The sequence below is a fragment of the Strix uralensis genome, chromosome 18 (assembly GCF_047716275.1).
Source record: "Strix uralensis isolate ZFMK-TIS-50842 chromosome 18, bStrUra1, whole genome shotgun sequence".
In the NCBI taxonomy this organism is placed as follows: Eukaryota; Metazoa; Chordata; class Aves; order Strigiformes; family Strigidae; genus Strix; species Strix uralensis.
Genome location: NC_133989.1, coordinates 15,264,712 through 15,273,820, shown reverse-complemented (window position 1 = coordinate 15,273,820; position 9,109 = coordinate 15,264,712).

Sequence of the window (9,109 nt, the reverse complement as noted above, 5' to 3'; positions counted from 1 at the left end):
ATCCCAGGGAACCACTTGCCTGCCCCAAGGGAGAGAGTAGCTTGTGAGCATCCCAGCACTCTTCTGTCACAGTGTGCTGAGGACTGGTGGAGATTCTCAAAGCTAAAAGAGAAAAACCAGGTAATGACTTGCAGCACTTCTCTTTGGAATGACCCACCTGTAGCTCCATCCTGCTCCGTCCACTGCAGCCATGTTATCCTAAGGAGAGGTTCCCCAGATGGGTCAGGCTGTTGGGTTTGGTTTTGGTTTTGCTGGGTTCTGGGGAAATAATTCAAGCAAGTAACATGAATCAAGGTGAGTTACCTTAGAGGTATGCTGGGGGCATCCTTTTTCTCCTCTCTGAACTCAGTTCAGGGACTATGCTCTGTGCCCAGGCAGAGCAGCCAGTTTCTACCAGAGCATCTTCAGGACCCAGAGCTGCCACTGGCAGGAGGCTGGAAAAGCACAAGAAAAGGTGTTTGGAAATCCTTACAAACTGAGCAGATTGTCTGGGTCCTGGAGTGGCTGAGCCTCCTGCTGGTAGTTCATCCGCTGGACTCCAGCCCCCTTCTCCAGAAATTGGCATCAGTTTTCATACAGCAGAGACCTGACTTCTTTCCCTTGGCCTCTCTGCCCCTCAATTTGAATAGCATTTCATCTTAAATCCCAATCCTGTTATGTCTCTCCCCATTACCCCTTTGATCATGCTGGCCTGCTGTTTCTTTTCTTAATAAAGGAGCAAATTTAGCAGCTCAGGAGGAGCTAATGGGCAGGTTCCTCCATCATCCTCAGAACCATTAGTGCTCACATCTTCCCTTTCAGTATGGCACATTTGTATGTTTAATTTAAGAAGGTTATCTGTCAAAAGTGATATCTCAAGGTAGCACTGAGCTGGATAAATATGTCAGAAACAATAGCTCCTGCTGTGAGAAACAAATGTTCAGAAAATTCATAGTTTGGAGGATCTCAAGACTGAGAAAATCAGGCCAGCCTGACATCTCTGTTTCAGAGCCACTCACTGCGCTCTCTCCATCCCCCTCTGGTGCTGTGGCCCTAACAGCAGCAAGGGGCAGAGACCAGCCTGATTGCTCCTTCAGCTCAAAGAGGGAATAGTCCCTTGGGGAGGACAGCAAGGGGGTGATCCCATTCGGCACATTAACTCAGCTCTTGGCATAGATGGGAAACAATCAAAGAAAATGGGACTTATACCCAGAAAGGAGTCAGCATTGGCTTTAGATCCTGGGGGCTCAAGTCCTTGCAGCAATGGTTTCCTAGCAAAGCATCCCAGGAGGTGTTTACCCTTTTAGATACAGATCCAGGTAGAGGTACCACCTCCAGTTCTCAAGTACAATAAAGATGGAGTTGTTCTGGTCCATATTTGTGCCTGTGTCTACTTCACTGACATCTTCTGAAGCATAAAAGGCCAAACAGCAAATCAGATGGTCTCCCCCCAAAGACAGAAACCAGAAATTATGGCTGCCCTATGGCCATATACAGGCTGGAGTCATGTAAGGGAGAGGGGGATCTAGGAGGGCCACAACAAGTGGCCAGTGGGAGAAGGGCATGACCCACCTGCCACATTGGTGAGGAGCAGAAGTTCTCATTTGTGCTCAGGCCCCCCAGTAAATGACCATGACAGGACTGGTTTGCAGTGGTTCAAGCCTGTACTTTGTGGTATCCATCCCACCAGCTGGTTCACTTTGGGTGCTGCCTGATCGATCCATCTGCTCTGATTTGTCTCAGACCCTTAAGCTCTTTGGGTCCAATTTACCATCTGCAGAGCACCCAGCATAAGGTAAGTGCAGGCTGCCCTAACTCCTCTGGATTTCCAGGTGTTATTGCAACAAGAAAAACAAGCCCTGGGTTACAGAGAGCACAAATGCAGTGCAAAAGCCTGCTATTCTGAAAATCAAAATAGCAAGGGTTGCACACAAGTCCCTGGTAAGTATGTGAAAAAAAGTCATCTCTAAAACTGGCAAGAGAAGGGGACACATCCTCCTGTTTAATCCCACACTAAAACCAGTGGAATTAAATATCTCCACAGCAAATAAAGTGAGGGACAACCAGGCTGGGGGAGAAGCAGCCTCTCTCAGCCCCTCCTGCAGAGCGTGACCCCTGTTGACCAGCGCTAAGAAATGAATCCCATGCTGGGAAAAGCAGGAGCAGCCACAGCCCCAGCATAAACAAAGCCAGTTCGGCTTTTGAAGATGAATACCTTAATCCCGGAGGTCGGCAGGCTAATGACAAGAAATATCAAAGTTAAAGGAGGCAATTGCTTCAATCAGGTAAGTGATTAAAATCAGTCTTTGAAGCGCCCAAAGGTCCCCGCTGCTGCTGTCAAAAAGGGAGAGGAAAAAAAGCCAGCCTTGGGTAAAGCTCAGCTCTTCAAAGTGCTTCCAGCTGCTGGGGAGCTCGGCAGCTCCACCTTGGAGCAGAGCTCACCACTGCTCAGCAGGTGCCAAAATAGCCAGGGTCCCCTCCTGCCTCCCACACAACATGGGGGACGTGGTCACTCACCTGAAGGATGTTCCTTGGGTGGAGGAAACTCAGGGAGGGGGGGAGGAAACGGTTTGTTTTCCCCTTGTTTTCCCTTCCCTGAGAGCAAGGAGTTCAAAGCCCACATTAGAACTGGTAGTAAGAGCTGAATTTGGAGGATCTAGTGCCAGAGGAAAGATGCCAAGCTGCATGATGAAAAACACTGCAGGCTTTCCCCACTGGATCAAATTTGCTCCAAGAGCCACACAGGTTAGCTTTGTGCTGGCTTTATTTCAGATCAGTCACTTGTCTGCATTACTCTCACATCAGTGTGGTCACTGTCTGTTCTCCTGGTGCCAGCAGAAGGCCAGCACAAGGGCTGGTTTTATCTTCTAACTCTGCAGAAAGGTGGTCAGATGCTGGTAACAGATTTGTATCAAGCTTGTGCTGCAGGATGATGCTCAGGTTTGGCTTCAATGGATGTGGAGAGAGGCTCATCTCACAGCATCTGTTGCAGGGCTCAGGAGAGGAACAGCCTAGTCCAAGCAGGACCAGTGGTGGAGAAGACGAAAATGTCTTCTAGTGATGCCAGAATCTCTCCTTGACTCCAACAGGAGCTGTGATGACTAGCTAGGACTAGTTACCCAACTCTGAGACGGCAGCTACAACAGCTGAAACCAATCCAGGTCCAAGCAGTAAACGTTGCAGGGTCTTCCTCAGCTCTGCACCTTCCGCATGTTACCCAGAGTGGCTGTCACCCAGGAGCATGCCCAGTGTGTCACCATCAACCTGAGTAACTACTTCAGGTTGTTCCTCCCCATGCAGAGTCATTTCATAGTCCTTAGAGATCAGGAGCCTTTTCAAAGTGCAGGACTGCTTAGCTAAGATTTCAGTTGGTTGTTTTTTTCCCCCAGATCCCCAGCACTTGACCTGCCTGACCTTTCAAACCCTCCAACTCCATCATTTTATCCTGCAAGTGCTCTGAGCCAGCCATGAGCAGTAGCAGTGATGGACAGCCTGAGTGGAGAGAAACGTCTCAGGCAGCACTTCAGAGGGACCACTAATTGTCCCCTAAAGTACGTGAAAAGCAATTTTTTTGTGGGTGTTTGGGAAAGTGCTGATCTAAACCACCACCTGCATGAGGCAAGGCTTGCATCTTTATTTTTCAAACATGAAATAATGCCGAAGTGGAAAAACTTTGTTATTGTGCCTGTTCTCTCATGGAGCCATTTCTCAGTCTTATTTGTGGGCTGATACAGAAATGTTTTGTTGGTTCCAGTGCAATGCAGCTGTGAAAAGGATAGTTCATTTACTGCTGCAGATTGCTGGCAGCTAACAGAAAATCCACCAAATATTACTTCTGGAGAGATTTCTTGTAAATGTATGTGTTTTACTATAAAATTCACATCTCCCAGGAGCGCACATCACAGGAAAGCAGTGGCAACATGCAAACAGAATTAAAGCTATGGAATAATCAGGGCTTCTAACAACAGTCCTTGAAGTAGAAGATGGATTGGGATCTGTCAAAGCCTGACAAATGAACCTGGATTCAAATAATTATGAACTGCATTTAATGTCATGGGGCTTTGGGGCCATTGCAATAGAAATGGCAGTGAAGGAGGTCCTCAGTCAGTCCAAACCTTCTTCCATACTTTCAATTTCTTGCAGCATGCCCCAGGGGGAAATTCTTCCACCACCCCAAATCTGGTGAATACCGCATGCAGAAATAAAGACCATCAGCACTTCAGTGGCAGGACCACATGCAGTAATCCCGAGCGGTGCGGGTTGGGGTGTGCATACAGATTTACAGCTGCATGCTCTTGTGCGTACAGCTGCATACGTGCCTCCGGTGCTTCTGTTGCTTTAACTGCGTTTGCTAGTAACACCAGGTTTCTCAGAGCAGTAAAGAAAGGAACTGGCTGCAAAGAATGGCAGAAAGACCTGAGAGACTGGCTGACCAGGCAGCCAAATGATGGATTAAGTCTAATATGAGTAAATGTAAAGTGATGCACACGGGCTAATAAGCAATTCTGTATTTCTAATATTAGCCTCTGAGCATGCAGGATGGGGATCTCAAGGCTATAACAGATTGCTCTGTGAAAACTCGGAAACAGTCAAAAAAGCAAATGAAACAGTAAGAATTATTAGAGAACAAAAGAGAGAACACCTATTTTGGTGCTTTATGCCACTACATAAATTCATGGCTTGCCTGCATCTTGAAAGCTGGGCACAGTCTGGTCTTTCTGTTTTGAAAAGAATAAAGTGGAAATGGAAAAAATCCGGGGAAAAGCAGCAAAAGTCATCAAAGGTATGAAACAGCTTCAAAATGAGAAAGAGCTAAACAGATTAGGACCTTTTAGGATGGGAAACAGAAAATCAGAATAGAGAGGCACAGAAGATGGAATGCGGCACAAGACAGTGGGTAGAAAATGACTCTTTGTGGTCTATTCTAATGCAAGAATTTGGTATCATTAAGTGAAACCAGTAATTGAAAGGTTCAAAACAGGCAAAAGGAGGCACTTTTCACACATCACATAGCTCAGCTGTGGAACTTCTCACTGCAGGAGCCTGCAAATATGAAATTTTAGACGGGTTCAAAAAGCAGCTGAGCAAGTTCATAGAAGAATAAACTATTGAAGGCCTTTAAATTCAACAAAAACCCAAGCTTCTGGCTCAGGGAGTGCATGAGCTGCATGTTTCTGGCTCTTGGGACAGTGATCAAAGGAGGTATCATTATATTTGCTCCCTCTTGCTTGCTGTTAAAAGCAGATACTGAGCTCGGTGGATTTTTGCTCCAGTCTAATACAGTTGACCTTAACTGAGCACAGTCAAGTAACACACTCTCTGATGTCTAAAAGCACTTTAATACAAATTTATCTCCTTTTGCTCAGGTTTTATGCTCGCAAGCATCCTATCTTGTGCTCTTGGCAGTGTATTTGGGCATAAGTCCAGATGGGTGCCAGGGGCAAAGGTCAGCAGGATGAGGTGGGGGCAGAGATCTGGGCATGGGGCAGCATCTCCCCCGCTGCTATTCTCAGTCACCTCCAGACACCACAGGAAGCATCTTGCACATCCTTTGACCCTCTGTGTGCTAACTAAAGCTCGTGGCTGGTGACAGTGCGGTATATAGTCAGCACCAAAGTGTGGCAGGATTTTATTGTGCAGGGTAATAGGCTCATCATTTCTGTTTGAAGAAATCTAGCCTCAATGTAATGTTTTCCATACTTGGGGGGGGCAGGGGGGAGGAGGAGAAGGGAAGAGATGGGAAATGATAGTTCATTTAAATATATGTTTTAATCAAACCCTGTAAATTACTCTAAGTGATGTTTTAACAAGATACAATTGCAAGAGCTGAGCAATGTTTCTATCATTATGCTGTTGTGGTTTTTTTTTTTATTTAACAACCAAAATACAGAATTCAATTTACAGGGCTTTAGCCATGGTAGATGAATTTTTATGGGATAAATTCACACTCCAGTTTTGCTATCAGGTTGCACTACAAGGAACTAGGCCTTTTTATTATTATTAGACCAGGCTGTCAAAGCCAGTTATATTGCTCTCCTAAAACTAGATGCAAAATCACTTGCCTCTGTGCAGCATCAATAAAAATGGGGCTTTTCTTATTGCAAAATTCCTTTTTTTAATTCATGTAGAGAGAGTGGGATCATAATCTTACCTTCCTCTTCTTTCATCCAAACAAAGTCACTCCTACAGAGGCTTTTCCAGGCAGACGAAACTGGTGCTGAATTTGTGCAGAACCAGAGGAATCACAGAGATGTCAGCTGCAGGGAGTCTCTGGAGGTCTCTGGCCCAAGGTCCTCCTCAAATTAGGACTAGCACCGACACTAGACCAGGTCAGCCATGACTTGACCCAGCTGAGTGTCGAAAACCTCCAAGCACAGGGATCCTGTGGCCTCTCTGTCGTTTGTTCCAGCGCTGCACTGTTCTCCCAGTGAAGAAATACCGGTGATAGTGTGGCACTGCTCCCTGTGGGGAAAAAATGGGGATAAAAATGTGGTCATCTTCTAATTAATACTTCTATTCTTCCTAACAACTTCCCTGGTGCAGACACCAACTTGCGCCTGATCAGGACACAGTTGCTGCCTCAAGCTGCACGCAGAAGCGATGGATGAAACACTTCGCTTTATCGCATCAGCCAGCAAGTAGAGTTAAGGTGTTTGAAGCAGCTGGCTCTTTCAAGAGGTCTGAATCACCATTCAGACTTGAATTACTGGGTAAGACACTAACACCCGCCCCAGAAAATTTCCATCAGAAGAAACCCTACTTTTCACCCTGGGCCAGGTAGGGCAGCACAGATGGCTGCATTCAGAAAACAAACATCACGCCCAATGCAAAGGCTTCCACCTCCCAGCTTCCACCCACACCAGCATTTGCCTTCTGCCTCCACCCCAAGAGCAAGGAAAATATCTTCAAATCAATGTTGAAGGCCAGTTTCCAGTTTTTGCTCTCTCTCTAGAGAGAACAGCACCAAATCTCATATATCTTGTTCCCCTACACAACATTTGCTATGACCCTGTCAAAGTCATTATCATTAATCAAATTAGGTGTAAGAATCTAAATAAAAAATGTGCATAGTAATTTATGCAGATTGCTGTGTAAGCTTTTAAAATGCTGGGCTGAGGAAAAAAGAAAACAACAACCACATACACAAAATAAAACCTGCAGCTTTCTTTGCTCTAATTAAATCCATCCTGCTCTGCCTGCAGGTGCATAGACCCTTTTGCTCATCTCTTTCTGTGATCATATTCTGCTGCAAAATGACAAATTAATAACTTGAATAACAACAGTTCAACAGAAACAGCCTGATTACAAATCTTGATAGAAAAAGGTATTGTTGCAGGAGTGGTTTCTATTTAAAATGCAGTAAATCAGATGTCTCTGAAGGAAGAAAAGTGCAGTTTAAAAACTTATTTAAATGAAGAAGTGGTAAATAGGAGAGGCAGTGCCCATTTCTCTTAGTATATGGGTATGATCCAGCTACAGAAAAACCTCAGCAGAGGAGTTGGTTCAATTTACTGTTATCAGAGGGGATTAGAGCTGAAGATCCCTGATAGCCACAAGAGCTTTCCTGTGTTATTAACTAGGCTTGGCGGTATTTTTCCTGCTTTAGAACACAAATGAAAAACCTCCTCATTTGCAATGCATGTTGGATATTTCCCGCTTTAATGCAGCATTTCTCCACTGCAGTATTACCACAAACTTCTGCTTTGATTATACCGCTCAAGAGCATACATTGGCAAGCCAAGTCCCACAGTGCTTACGTTATACCACATCTTGGCCAAAGCCCTAACGGCTTCTGTAAGAAGCAGGCGATGGAGGGACCGATGAGCTCAGTGGCTGAATCAGGCCCCGACGCAACAGGACGTGGCTCTGGCACTCCCAAATTCATACCAGGGTCTTCCCAGCATGAGGCAAGGGGAAGGGGTTTCTCTGCTCTGTTCTCCAGAATAGGGTTAATGGTATGAAACAGCCTTCCCCCTTTACCTGGCCAGCTATGCTTTAACGATAAGATGGCTATTTCACAGCCAGAGGGAAATACTTTAATGGGCATCAGTCCAGCAGCAGCAAGGAGCTCCCCATGTCAGGAGCTGTCTCAATCCTGCAAATAATTCGGCACTAAACCCTCCCACCCTGGTTTCTCAACAGGGTGAGCTGGTGCAGTGCTCCTGTTTGGCTGCCCGAGGGTCTCGCCCTGCCCACCACTGCTGTCACCAGCCCCAGGCTTCTTTTTGCCAGTGCAGCCCCTTCACGAGTCCACAGGTTACCTCCAAGAATGTCTTGTGTGTGTCTTGCCCTTGTATTTAGTGGCAACTCTTGGAAGACCGTAGATCCACATTCCAGTTTTCCCAGGGAGCAATGCAAACCTGCAACAGGAGAGTTGCTCCCTCAGGAGCCATCCATCGCACTGGTCCGTGTTTATTGCTTTTATTTCTCCCATTCCTTCCATTCAAGGCAATGACAAGGATATCTGAAATGTACGTGAAGGACAGACGCGTTCATCTACCAGCTTTCCAAACTCTAAAGGCAGTAAGACTCACAGAGTATAGCTAAAATATTTGTTTGTCTCCACCTTACACAGCCTGGATTGCCTCTTAGCAACAACCTTTCCCATGAACAGAACAGCACAAGACCTTGCTCACCCTTTACTAAAGCCTTACAGACGTCTTAGACAGGCTTCTCATTGCCCCACTGGCAAAGAAAAAGCAGTGAAATTATTGAGTATGTCACAAGCTTTGCGGATCAGAGCAGTATTAATTTAATGTAAGAAAACAAGAAAGCTCCATACCAGCCTTCCCAGCATTGCACACCAGAGTGATAGTTTTCCACAGATCTGGAATTATGTGTCAGATGGGCTTATATTTATATTGAGTGGAATGAAATGGATCCCTCGGAAATGTTTAACAACACCTCTTCAATCTGATCAGGCAGCTGCAAATGCCATTCCTTTACAGAGGAAAAGGGGAGCAACTGGTTTGCGAAGTGAGGCTAAGCCAAGACTGCGCACAGGCTGGTGGGCGGCTGAGCCGGGTGCTGGGGACAGCCAGTGGCCATGGCACGTTCAGCAGCACTTGCGGTGGCCCACTCTGCCCAGGCACTGCATCTGCCCCGTGGGGGTTTCTCAATGCAACTGCCA